The 14,784-nt window shown below is 43.7% G+C and overlaps 1 protein-coding gene across 1 annotated transcript in view; it reads right to left on the reverse strand.

Annotated features, from left to right (window-relative positions):
- Positions 1-14,784, reverse strand: part of LOC126293319 (cell adhesion molecule 1-like) — a 786,156-nt gene that overhangs the window by 61,484 nt on the left and 709,888 nt on the right. The gene's annotated exons all lie outside the window — the stretch shown is intronic.

Below are 14,784 nucleotides of genomic sequence, written 5' to 3' on the forward strand. Positions count from 1 at the left end.
CTTCCAATGAATCTCAGTCTGGCATCTGCTTTACCGACAATCAACTTTATATGATCATTCCATTTTAAATCACTCCTAATGCGTACTCCCAGATAATTTATGGAATTAACTGCTTCCAGTTGCTGACATGCTATTTTGTAGCTAAATGATAAGGGACCTATCTTTCTATGTATTCGCATCACATTACACTTGTCTACATTGAGATTCAATTGCCATTCCGTGCACCATGCGTCAATTCACTGCAGATCCTCCTGCATTTCAGTACAATTTTCCATTGTTGCAACCTCTCAATACACCACAGCATCATCTGCAAAAAGCCTCAGTGAACTTCCGATGTCATCCACCAGGTCATTTATGTATATTGTGAATAGCAACGGTCCTATGACACTCCCCTGCGGCACACCTGAAATCACTCTCACTTCGGATGACGTGTCTCCACTGACGATGACATGCTGCGTTCTGTTATCTAGGAACTCCTCAATCCCATCACACAATTGATCTGATAGTCCGTATGCTCTTACTTTGTTCATTATACGACTGTGGGGAACTGTGTCAAACGCCTTGCGGAAGTCAAGAAACACGGCATCTACCTGTGAACCCGTGTCTAAGGCCCTCTGAGTCTCGTGGACGAATAGCGCGAGCTGGGTTTCACACGACCGTCTTTTTCGAAACCCATGCTGATTCCTACAGAGTAGATTTCTAGTCTCCAGAAAAGACATTATACTCGAACATAATACGTGTTCCAAAATTCTACAACTGATCGACGTTAGAGATATAGGTCTATAGTTCTGCACATCTGTTCGACGTCCCTTCTTGAAAACGGGGATGACCTGTGCCCTTTTCCAATCCTTTGGAACGCTTCGCTCTTCTAGTGACCTACGGTACACCGCTGCAAGAAGGGGGGCAAGTTCCTTCGCGTACTCTGTGTAAAATCGAACTGGTATCCCTCAGGACCAGCGGCCTTTCCTCTTTTGAGCGATTTTAATTGTTTCTCTATCCCTCTGTCGTCTACTTCGATATCTACCATTTTGTCAACTGTGCGACAATGTAGAGAAGGAAGCACGGTGCAGTCTTCCTCTGTGAAACAGTTTTGGAAGAAGACATTTAGTATTTCGGCCTTTAGTCTGTCATCCTCTGTTTCAGTACCATTTTGGTCACAGAGTGTCTGGACATTTTGTTTAGATCCACCTACCGCTTTGACATAGGACCAAAATTTCTTAGGATTTTCTGCCAAGTCAGTACATAGAACTTTACTTCCGAATTCATTGAAAGCCTCTCGCATAGCCCTCCTCACACTACATTTCGCTTCGCGTAATTTTTGTTTGTCTGCAAGGCTTTGGCTATGTTTATGTTTGCTGTGAAGTTCCCTTTGCTTCCGCAGCAGTTTTCTAACTCTGTTGTTGTACCACGGTGGCTCTTTCCCATCTCTTACGATCTTGCTTGGCACATACTCCTCTAACGCATATTGTACCATGGTTCTGAACTTTGTCCACTGATCCTCAACACTATCTGCACTTGAGACAAAACTTTTGTGTTGAGCCATGAAGTACTCTGAAATCTGCTTTTTGTCACTTTTGCTAAACAGAAAAATCTTCCCTTCCCACCTTTTTTAATATTTCTATTTACGGCTGAAATCATCGATGCAGTAACCGCTTTATGATTGCTGATTCCCTGTTCTGCATTAACTGATTCAAATAGTTCGGGTCTGTTTGTCACCAGAAGGTGTAATATGTTATCGCCACGAGTCGGTTTTCTGTTTAACTGCTCCAGGTAGTTTTCAGATAAAGCACTTAAAAATATTTCACTCGATTCTTTGTCCATGCCACCCGTTATGAACGTTTGAGTCTCCCAGTCTATATCCGGCAAATTAAAATCTCCACCCAGAACTATAACACGGTGGGGAAATCTACTCGAAATATTTTCCAAATTATTCTTCAGGTGCTGAGCCACAACAGCTGCTGAGCCCTGGGGCCTATAGAGACATCCAATTACCATGTCTGAGCCTGCTTTAACCGTGACCTTCACCCAAATCATTTCACAATTCGAATCTCCGTCAATTTCCTTCGATACTATTGCACTTCTTATCGCTATAAACACATCACCCCCTTCACTGTCCAGCCTATCTCTGCGGTATACATTCCAATCAGAGTTTAGGATTTCATTACTGTTTACGTCAGGTTTCAGCCAACTTTCTGTTCCTAGTACTATATGGGCGTTGTGACCGTTTATTAATGAGAGCAGTTCTGGGACCTTTCTATAGACGCTCCTGCAGTTTACTATTAGCACATTAATATTGTTATTCCTTGTTGCATTTTGCCTACTCCTGCCTTGCCGCGTCTCAGGAGGCGTCTTGTCGGGCCTAGGGAGGGAATTCTCTAACCTAAAAAAAACCCCATGTGCACTCCACACGTATTCCGCTACCCTCGTAGCCGCTTCCGGCGTGTAGTGCACGCCTCACCTATTCAGGTGGACCCTACATTTCTCCACCCGATAGCGAAGGTCGAGAAATTTGCACCCCAGCTCTCCGCAGAATCGTCTGAGCCTCTGGTTTAAGCCTTCCACTCGGCTCCAAACCAGAGGACCGCGATCGGTTCTGGGAACGATACTACAAATAGTTAGCTCTGATTCCACCTGGCGAGCGAGGCTTTCCGCCTTCACCAACTCCGCCAACCGCCTGTACGAACTGAGGATGACCTCTGAACCCAGACGGCAGGAGTCATTGGTGCCGACATGAGCAACAATTTGCAGTCGGGTGCACCCAGTGCTCTCTATCGCCGCCGGTAGGGCCTCCTCCACATCTCGGATGAGACCCCCCGGCAAGCAGACAGAGTGAACACTGGCCTTCTTCCCCGACCTTTCCGCTATTTCCCTAAGGGGCTCCATCACCCACCTAACGTTGGAGCTCCCAATAACTAATAAACCCCTCCCCCCGTGTGCCTGCTCGGACCTTGCTGAAGGAGCAGCCACATGTCCACACACAGGCAGAGCGGGCGATGCCACACGGCCAGCCTCCACATTGACCCAACTCAGAACAGAACCTGCAGTCGGGCGTTCATAGCGCCTTTCTATCAGTGTTGTAAAATCATGTCGTCCGTTATTGGAAAAAAAGAGAAACACACTCCATGAAAAAGAAAAGAGGCGGTGCACCACAAAGGAATTATCCGAATGGGACGGAAGTCGCTAAATATGATGTACATGTAATGCCAGGCAAAAACTAACAATTTCAGAAAAATTTGATGCTTTATTCAAGAGAAAGAGTTTCGCAAACAGCGAGTTAATAAAGTGTTGTTTCGCTTCTGGCCGCTATGCAACCAGTAATACGGCTTGTTATTGATTGATTGAGTTGGTGGATGTCCTTCTGAGGAACATCGTGCCAAAATCTGTCCAACTGACGGTTTAGATGGTCTACATCCCGAGATGGTTGGAGGGTCCTGTCCATAATACTCCAAAAGTTCTCAACTGGAGAGAGATCCGGTGAACCTGCGGTCTAAAGCAGGGTTTGGAAAGCAATAGAAACTCTCGCCGTGTGCGGGTGGAAGTTGTCTTGTTGAAGTGTAAGCCCAGGATGGCTTGCCATAAAGGGCAACAAAGTGGTGCGTAGAATATCATTAATGAACGGCTGTGCTTTAAGGACGCCGGGGATGACAACCAGACGTTTGTCTTATGAAAAGAAGTGTCACCCCAGACCACCAGCCCAGGTTGTCGGGACGTATGGCGGGCTACAGTCAGTCTGTTATCCCACTACTCTCCGGGACGTCTCCACACAAATATTTGCTCTTCGTCGGGGTTAATTTCGAAGCGGAATTCATCACTAAAGACAATTTTTCATTAGTCAACGAAATTCCAGACGGAAGACGTGTCTAGTAACGCCCTCGGCTACGATGAGATTCCGAGGCCGTATAAAAGCAGTTCGCTCAAAAAATTAATTTAAGAGTAAAGTAAAAGCAATATGGTGAATTACTAAGCGAGAAACGATAAGTACTAATCCACCTGAAACTGAGTTTACAGATTTAACCGTAACAGACATGGTGAAACGTTGAACTACTGGTTACCATATTCAATGATTTCTTTTTTACATTGTGTGGGGCGGCGTATGGAAATATTTCTTATTAATAAATGTGGAATGTCTTTCCCACCGATGCACCATATCTGGGGCGGCGGGTGGAATTGTTGTTGTTGAATAAATGAATGTCATGTAGAAAAGATACATTTTCCGGCACATGCACCATATGTGGGGCGGCGTATGGAATTTTATTGTTATTGAAATGTTCCTACGATTTATTTAATGCTGTTGGTTGCCGTTCTCAACACTGCCTCTCTAACTACAATATTGGCAACCAGAAAGTGATTAGCAAAACGTGAAGCCTGTAATTAGAATTCCTAGTGCCCTCTTCAACTGAGAAATACACTTATAGCTACAGTTTATAGCTCTGAGGAATTAGGAGATTGTCTGGGATTCATAATCAAAAACGATTCTTTCAAAAATGTTCACTATATTCTGAAAGTCACAGACCAAAAAGAATCCACACAATGCAACTACCAGAGCAGCTCAGACTCTAATGCGCTGATGCAACTATAACTGTACAAATTAAATGTTTAGGTGAATGCTCGCCATAATTTGATGATAATGTTCATCAAACGCCACGCTAAATAATGGTAGAATGTCTGTCCCGCGGCGGCACGTGAAAATACGACATACGCAAACTGAAGATAGATCATTAAAGTCATCCCAGAATTAGCACTTCACTCGAAAACGATTTCATGGTTACGCGTATCCCGAGTAACTTACTACGGCATCCGAGGCTGTTTATAGCAATGATACCGACGCGACGCTACTCCTGGCACAGATGGTGCGCTGATCAGCGTCTGGAGAGAACTGGGGCCTTCTTTCCTCGTGCAGCGTCCTTATATATAAAGCCGCGGTACGGACGGCTATGGGAACGCTTGATTAAATTCGCTGTCCCAACTAGCCGCTGGGCTAGTAATGCACCACTTTAAGTTATTAAATGAATCATTGCTTCCTTTGCTGATGGCCGATGAAGCTCTCAATTTAAATGTGCAATCAGCACACAGGTAAGTAATCATAATAAAAGTCTGACGTGACTAAGTCCAATATTTTAGGCGAGAGAATTAATTTAATTACACTGCAAGCACTAAACGAGCTCTGAACTTGCCCTTGGGAGATACGCTATCGCTATAGTTTTATAGTTATTCAGTTGAAACTTTTCACATCTTTATGATTGTAGCGTATCTCCCTTCTACTTAAATTTAAACATCCTAGCCTTATTTATTCACCTACTTAATCTATCTTGTTTCCTTAGTTTTTAAGACGAAAGCCAGAAAATCATGAATTTCCACTAAAATTTTAATTTGTGAGGTCCAGAATACTGTTTCTACTAAATAGTGTTGCAAAAGGAATCTAAATATAAATTTTTAAGTTTCTAGGTCTTTTCTGTTGCGCCAATGATTTTTACAGAAAACGTCAAAATCTCGAAAATGGTTGAAGTTATTGAACTGATATTCAACACATAATGATTTAGTATTACTCCTGACATGCTGGCAACGTTTCAGGTTGTTTGCTTGATTTTTAAAGTATTGCGCAACATTTATGACGTCAGAGCTGATTACAGCGGACTGGCTGGCACACAATGGAAAGACTGATGTAAATTTTATACTGCGTGAGTAGGCTGCTTCCCTACAACTGGAATTACACATTATACCCATCATTAATCATCGAAACACAGATACATTAAATTTAATTCAGCAAACACTGTATGTACTAGCAACAGACATTGGTCTCAAAATTGGAATCTCATAGTACGTTATGAAATTAATCTGGTCACTAAATGCTAGTATTCCGCTGGTAATGACGGCGCTTTCGGTCGTGTAATAAAATATTTTGCTGATTTTGCAGAACTTCCTTGATAATTATGATGTGTCAACGGGAAGGGACACATTTTCTCATAGACTTTTGAACACGCTCCAGCGGTACTCTTATATAAAAAGGCAGATAAGCAAACCACCTGAAGTTACTGACCAATTTCACTACTTCCCGTCCTTTATAATGGTTCACAAAAACGCGTATTATAGAATACCGATTTTTCTTTTAGCAGAACCACTTAAACTCCATCTCAGTTTCGTAAAGTATCGTTCACAGAGAAAGCCAAACAAGATCTTAGAAATAAAGTCGTGGCAAAGCTGAAGGAGGAATATTACCTTGTTAGCCATGTATGGCCAAATTTGTCTATTAACTTTCGTAAACTGCCCGAAGTTGGAAAGTCAGTGTGCATGCAGGATGTTACCACAGATGAGGTGACGTAAGGCGAGTCGTGTTAGGGACATGCAAGTGTAGGTATTTTATACTTGCAGAGAAACGACTTTAGGCTCAGGAATTAGACCATGGAGATAGGTAAGTCTTCACCAGTCCATGGCACGTTTAATGTAAGGCTCATCATTGTGGTGCACCTGTAGCCCGCTTTAGTCCTCCGGCACCGCTTGCCCCGGTGGTATATTGCATCGAGCCCCCGAGGTGAGTGCTCAGGGGAATGCTGTTGCCGCACGTGGGAGGCGACGCAGACCCCTGCGCAGTCACTCCTCACCCCTCAGGGACACGTGCCGGTGACCCGGTTCTCAGAGGACGCAGGTTTCCAGCACGGAGTCAGATTGGGAGAGCCGAGTGCACCTTTGAGTCAGTACGTCTCAACAACGAATTCCTCCTACAGATGTTCCTTGTACGGTAAATTAAATACGAGGCGCGTACAAAAATTTCGTTTTCCTCGGCCAATTTCGGTTGAAAAACTGTGAAATTTGTTATGGAACTCCTGCTTTAGCTCCTGTTGTTTCGTGATGTTCCTGCGCATCATGGGGCTATAAAAAGCCTTCAAAATCGAGTCTCTAACGGAGGTGCATTCCAACCAGAAAGCTTCATTGTGTGGAAAACGAGAATATTGAAGACATTCATAGGCACTTGTAGAATGTCAACAGAGTCCTGACAGTGGATAAAAGCACGTGTGTTGTTGGGCGAGCTGTTTATCATCATCGCAACAAGGTCGAGCAAACGTGTGCTATATTCCAAGTGACTCTTACGTCGTTGAAACGTGCAGACACTATCGTTCGAGGTGATCGACGAATCACAGCCAAACACATCGCTCCACAACTGGACGTATCTGCTGGCAGTGCTGACATACTCGTCCATCATTTGGGGTACACAAAGCAGCGTACCCTCCAGGTTGCTCGCCGCCGAACAGGAGACTATAAAGGGCAACGAAGGTCCGTTTTTTTGCGGAACTGCTTCAGTATTAGGCGGCTGCGCTTCAAAACTTTTGTCGAATATCGTCACATGGATTCTTCACCTCGAACCGGAAACAAAACATCGATTCATGGCGTGAGATCACACCACCTCTACTCTGAAAAAAGCTCAAAACCGCACACCCGGCTGATGACGTAATGGGGACGGTCTTCTGGGACTCTGATAGGGTTGTTGTATTTCAAATTCTCGCCTAGAATGCAATCATCAACTGTAAAGTGTGTTGCACTAGCCTCAGGAAAATGAATAAATGACATTATCGCCCATGTCGCCACAAAAACCAACTTCGCCTTCTCCATGACAGTTCAAGACCTCGCACAAGTCTAGACCGCAGACAGAATTTCGCAAAAATTCATTAGCATGTTCTTGCTTATCCACCCTCCAGCCTGGATCTCATATCGCCGGTCGCTGTGGGCGAGTGGTTCTGGGCACTTCGGTCTGGAACCGCGCGATCTCTACGGTCGCAGGTTCGAAATCTACCTCGAGCATGGGTGTGTGAGATGTCCTTAGGTTAGTTACATTGAAGCAGTTCTAAGTTCTAGAGGACTGATGAACTCAAATGTTAAGTCCCATAGTGCTTAGAGCCATTTGATCTCATACCGACCGACTTCCACTGTTCGGCCCAATGAAAGGCGCTTTCTGCGGGAAGCAGTACGTGGATGATGGGGAGGTTACTGATGCAGCAGGACGTTGGCACCGACTTAGACCAGTAGAGTGGTACCCTGTGGCGAAGATACAGGCCCTCCCAGTAAGGTAGCGTAAGGCAGTCGCATATGTTGAAAAAGAGGGTTTCGTAGGCAAAAGAGTGGGGAATAATGTGATGTATTGGAAGCCTGAATAAAAGCAGCCTACTTCCAGGGGAAAAAAATGCTGCATTACTTGCGGAACGCTCCTCATATGGTAACCTATGTGAACGCTGTAAATACCGATAAAAATTGGCCTAAATTAAGGATGTTGTGAAGTAGTGATACTTCATCATGAGGCACTGCTGAGCGCTGCGTGGAGGTGCATTCAAGTTCTAAGGCCTCCGATTTTTTTTTTGTAATTAACTACTCACCTGAAATCGATGAAACTGGAGTTACGTTTTGACGTAATCGCCCTGCAGACATACACATTATTCACAACGCTGACGCCATGATTCCATGGCAGCGGCGAAGGCTTCTTTAGGAGTCTGTTTTGACCACTGGAAAATCGCTGAGGCAATAGCAGCACGGCTGGTGAATGTGCGGCCACGGAGAGTGTCTTTCATTGTTGGAAAAAGCCAAATGTCACTAGGAGCCAGGTCAGGTGAGTAGGGAGCATGAGGAATCACTTCAGAGTTGTTATCACGAAGAAACTGTTGCGTAACGTTAGCTCGATGTGCGGGTGCGTTGTCTCGGAGAAACAGCACACGCGCAGCCGTTCCCGGACGTTTTTGTTGCACTGCAGGAAGGAATTTTTTCTTCAAAACATTTTCGTAGGATGCACCTGTTACCGTAGTGCCGTTTGGAACGCAATAGGTAAGGATTACGCCCTCGCTGTCCCATAACATGGACACCATCATTTTTTTCAGCACTGGCGGTTACCTGAAATTGTTTTGGTGGTGGTGAATCTGTCTGATTCTATTGAGCTGACTGGCGCTTTGTTTCTGGATTGAAAACTAGCATCCACGTCTCATCCATTGTCACAACCGGCGAAACGAAAGTCCCATTCATGCTGTCGTTGCGCGTCAACATTGCTAGGCAACATGCCACACGGGCAGCAATGTGGTCGTCCGTCAGCATTCGTGGCACCCACCGGGATAGCACTTTTCGCATTTTCAGGTCATCATGCAGGATTGTGTGCACAGAACCCACAGAAATGCCAATTCTGGAGGCGATCTGTTCAACAGTCATTCGGCGATCCCCCAAAACAATCCTCTCCACTCTCTCGATCATGTCGTCATACCGGCTTGTGCGAGCCCGAGGTTGTTTCGGGTTGTTGTTACACGATGTTCTGCCTTCATTAAACTGTCGCACCCACGAACGCACTTTTGACACATCCATAACTCCATCACCACATGTCTTGTTCAACTGTCGATGAATTTCAGTTGGTTTCACACTACGCAAATTCAGAAAACGAATGATGGCACGCTCTTCAAATAATGAAATCGTCGCCATTTTAAGGATTTAGAACAGTTCCCATTCTCGCTGCTGTACGGTGCTGCCATCTCTGGGACGTATTCACAACGTACGCGCCATTTTAAAACAATGCGCATGTTTCTATCTCTTTCCAGTTCGGAGAAAAAAATCGGAGGCCTTAGAACTTGAATGCACCTCTTACTTCTACGCTAAGAGTTCCCCGCATAGGTACACGCTGTGCGAGTACTTGTCTAGTCTCTAAATCCAGCACCGGCATGTTATTTTATTTTAGTCTGTTGTAGTACACCGATTGTAATAAATCCATAGACAGCACTTTCAGACGGTAATAGTAGGTATCATTTTAGTCCCCTCTTCAAAAGAGGTCGTGCTGAAAAGCAGTTGCTCCCAAGTTTTATTAACATTCTACATCGATTTTCTTCATATCTGTTTCTCACCCTGGCGACCAATACAATTCTCCCAAAGAGAGACCAGTTCGTTAATATCCTCACTGTAGGATGTTTGACCTTGTTGATGAAGCTACAACAACAACACTTCATCGCTATCAAGATTAAGTCTTCGAAAGTGTTCTTTTGAGGCCATCCCCCACAGTCCTAATTCCCATTCCGACCTCCGCCCACTTGAGAATTTCGATTGATGAGGAAAGCGTGTCTAGCCTTGGCACAAATTTTCATTGTCTCTTCAGTTTCCGTGTCTACATCATAAATTTCTGAGGTTTGAAAAGATCTCTAGAACCATATAACTTCATTTGATTAAAGTACCTATTCCTGGGTTTCTGGCAGGATCCCCCATTCTGTTCGCTGCTGAGGTGCTCTTCAAATACAGTTGGAGAGCCTCTGCTATGCTACTCATATTTAGGGGCAATACCAAGTGGGCTGAGACGTGAAACGGTATTTGTTTTGAGGAGGGAGGGTGCTGCGGTAGTCCGTGGAGTTGTGCAAAACCACCGTGGATGGACAGAGTGAGAAAGACGATCTGTGAAAGACAAGAGAACTGCTATTGGCTATTCCCATTGGCATTAAGTAGAACTCGATGCAGATATTATGAACTGTCGATGAGAGTGACGTCTCTGAGGGGACGAAAGAACCTAAACAGTGCCAGCAAGGCTTCTAACTGACCAGCATAGATGTAATTATAAAAATATAATTATCCTTTGACTTGACAATCCATTACTCAATTATTCTTAAGAATCTCATTACTTCCTCCATGTAAATCCAGGGATCGAACCCGGGCCTGTAGGACTGCAATCCGTCACGCTAACAACTTTTTTTTCACTAGGTCCTGAGAGAAGGGTCGGGGGCAAAGAGGGCAGGTGTCGACTTCCGAGGCGTGACCTCAATGTCCCGTTCCCACCGTCCCAGTGCCAAGCAAAGAAAGGAAACCACTCAGCTTTCGGGGCGGACTGTGCTAGCTGAATGGTTTTGGATTGGAATGTCCACTCACTATTTTGGAAATATGTGGCAACTCTAGCCTCCCAGAAGATAACATGAGGCGAACAGTAGCACATTTTCGAAGAACTGGGATATATATTTTTACCTGTAATGTACGGACTACAAACTATTGCACTATAAGGCTGACACTGCAGTTGCGAAATGTAAATATCGTGTATCGAGTGAATCCAGGTCTTAACCTTTCTCTTATATTACATAAAAACAGCAGACCCTCTTTATGCACTTGGATACAAGTTTCGGCTCAATATCCTTGTGATTGAAATTAAATACAAAGTACTTAAAATACCTCAAGCGCCTCACACGTCAAGTCAGATACAGACACGGCTTTTTTGTGCAGTAGCTATATAGCTACAGGTTTCATAGTTAAAGCACTTAAAGGGACGGAAGTAAAAATAGGGGGTTGTTAAGTGAGAAGATTAGTTGCTATGGTAATATACAATTATTACAGTTCACTCACCGATTAAAGTTTGGTAATCTAGTGACAAGTCAATACATTTAATTATTCCGCTAAAACGGATTCATTATCAGTCAGACGTCCCTTCTACACGTAATACCCTATTAATTTGTACGTTTACGTTATTTATTTTTTTAAAGAGAAAGGTAACTGCAGTCTGTTGCACCCTTTTTAGAAATGAAGTGTTGTAACTTTTCATTACGGATTTGGTGGAAGTATTTCTGTGTTTTAGGCTAGGAAATAGTGTTCCCGTCAGAGAGCTTTCCACATTTCATTGACAACCTGGACCTGAAGTGTAGAACAAACATAAACATTATTCGCAGATAATAGTGAATCGTTTGTGGATACACCTAGCACACTAAATTTCTTCTTGAATATGTTATAACATATCTGATCGAAAGAATATTCTTCACCATTAGTTGACGTTAGTACGGAGTGTGTTCACGCTTCACCTTATGACGGCTTGAACTCGGGTGCGAACACTTTCATTGTGGTGTCTGAGTGTTGTGAAGGAGTCACAACCCATTCTTCCTCAGGAGGGGGAACCTGAGAAGCTAGTGATATTGATCACTCGGATTTGGAGTTAAGTCAACGTTTTAATTCGTCCAAGAGGTGTTCCATTGGATTCAGGAAGGAACTGTGGGTGGAGCCGTCCACTTCAGAACTGTTACTGTCCACAAACCATTGCCTTACAGATGTTACTTTGAGCAGGGTGCATTGGCATCCTAATAGAAATAGTCATTGTCTCAGAGTTGTTCCTCTACTGTATGCGCTACACAACGCGGTAAAATGTGTTCATATCCTGCGGTATTTGACGTTTCCTAAAGCACAATAACGGGACCTCGCTCCAACCAGGAAAAACACCCCCATACCATAACACCACGTCCTTTGTACCTCACTGTTCGCACTACACTTGACTGACCCGTAACGTTCTCCGAGCATTCATCAGACCGAAACCCTTCGATTGAATTGTCACTTCGTTATAACGTGATTCATCCACTTTCCAGTGGCGTCGGTCTTTATAACATCTCAAAGTTGCATTGCATTGCCTACACAAGTGTGTGGCCATGTCAATAAAATTCACCAATAGCTGTGTACTTTAAGATATTTTTTTGTTATTTTATTGTGAAGGCTACAAGTTTCAGCATTTTATTACGCCATCTTCAGGCCCCATACGCATCTATCCAAGTAAGCGAACCTGTCGTGTAGCGCCATTAATTTCTCGATATCGTGAATTCAGTCGTTACACTGTTGCTTCATTCGAAGACCTAGAGTTGCTATGACGTCTTCGGATAAAGCAAAACGACAGAATTCACGATATCCAGGAATTTATGGCGCTATAAGACAGGTTTGCTTACTTGGATAGATGCGTATGGGGCCTGAAGATGGCGTAATAAAACGCCGAAACAGGTAGCCTTCACAATTAGATGAAATAATATCTTAAAGTACACGGCTGTTGGTGAATTTTATTGACATTGACAATTACTTAACCAGCCAACGTCCGCTGGCCGCAATGACGTTTATGAGGTGCTGCTCTAGTATCGTCCTCACTTTTTAGAAGTTACTCATAATTGTGCTGACTGGCCTGTTGGTACCACTTTGTAACTCACAAGTGTTGCCTTCTGCTGATTTTGCGCGGTTTCTCACATACACCCTCCGCAATGCACATCAGTCCCTGTCCGTCAGTAAGAAAGTTCAGACTGGTCTCGGTTTAGCCCTGGTTGTTCCTTCGCGATTCAACTTCACAGTTACATCATCATCTGTCAACCTGGACAACTTTAGAATGGTCGAAATGTTTCTAATGCACTTGTCGCTCAAGTGCCATCCACTTAATGGTCCACTTTCGAAGTTACTGAAATCTCCTGGCCGACCCATTCCGCTGTTATTGGTTGTTTACTGCCCAACACAAAACTGGTAGCCTCCTTTTATACTTGTAGGTCCACTTATCGACATATTGTAGTTTGTTCCACATTGCATAGCGATTTCCGAATACTTCAAGTGCCGTAGTGTATTGTTCTTCGTTAGCGATCAGGCAGCGGATCTGTGGAAGTTACTTATGCGAGAGACTAATGAGAAACAACGAAACTACGTCGTCGCAACAAGTTGAAGTGTGTATTGGCAATGACCGAATAAGACTTCAGAGATATGCCCTGCATGTTAACCCAGGAAGGCATTCTCTTCTGCCACCTTTTTATTCCGGTCTTAAGGTGAATCAAACCCTTGGTGACAAACCAACCTGAAAGAAGTTAATAAGAACATAAGAAGAGGAGTGCGGTAAGTACTCACTGAACTCCAAAAAAAAATTTTTATACTGACCCTACGACCTATCTTCTTCTGGAATCCCGCGACCGCTACGGTCGCTGGTTCGACTCCTGCCTCGGGCATGGATGTGTGTGATGTCCTTAGGTTAGTTAGATTTAAATAGTTCTAAGTTCTAGGGGACTGATGACCTAAGCAGATAAGTCCCATAGTGCTCAGTGTCATTTGAACCATTTTTGAACCTATCTTGGAAGATAGATTAAGGAAAGGCAAACCTACATGACTAGCATTTGTAGACTTAGAGAAAACTTTTGACAATGTCGACTGGAATACTCTGTTTCAATCTCTTAACGTGCCAGAGGTAAAATACAGGAAGCGAAAGCTATTTACAATTTATACGGAAACCAGATGACACTTATAAGTGTCGAGGGGCATGAAATGGAAGCAGTGGTTGGGAAAGGAGTAAGACACGGTTGTAGCCTCTCCCCGATGTTATTCAATCTGTATATTGTGCAAGCAGTAAAGAAGACAAACGAAAAATCCGGAGTCGGTATTAAAATCCATGGAGAAGAAAGAAAAACTTTGAGGTTCGCCGATGACATTTTAATTCTGTCAGAGACAGCAAAGGATTTGGAAGATCAAAGAAAAACGATGATAATGGAATGTAGAGGAATTAAGTCTGGCGATGCTGAGAGAATTCGATTAGGAATTGAGACACTTAAAGTAGTAAATAGGTTTTGCTATTTGGGGAGCAAAATAACTGCTGATGGTCGAAGTAGAGAGAATATAAACTGTAAACTGGCAATGACAAAAGAAGCGTTTCTGAAGAAGAGAAATTTGTTAACATCTAGTATAGATTTAAGTGACCATAAGTCGTTTCTGAAAGTATTTGTATGTAGTCAGGTATGGAAGTGAAATGTGGGCGATAAATAGAATTGGAAAGAAGAGTAATTTGTTGACTAGAAGAAAGGATCGGTTGGTAGGACATATTCTGAGGCATCAAAGGATCACCAATTTAGTATTGGAGAGCAGAGTGGAAGGTAAAACTCCTAGAGGGAGACCAAGAGGTGAATACACTAAGCAGATTCAGAAGGATGTAGGTTGCAGTAGGTACTGGGAGATGAAGAAGCTGGCACAGGATAGAGTAGCATGGAGAGCTGCATCAAACCAGTCTCTGGACTGAAGACCACAACAAAA

The sequence above is a fragment of the Schistocerca gregaria genome, chromosome 1 (assembly GCF_023897955.1).
Source record: "Schistocerca gregaria isolate iqSchGreg1 chromosome 1, iqSchGreg1.2, whole genome shotgun sequence".
Lineage (NCBI taxonomy): Eukaryota > Metazoa > Arthropoda > Insecta > Orthoptera > Acrididae > Schistocerca > Schistocerca gregaria.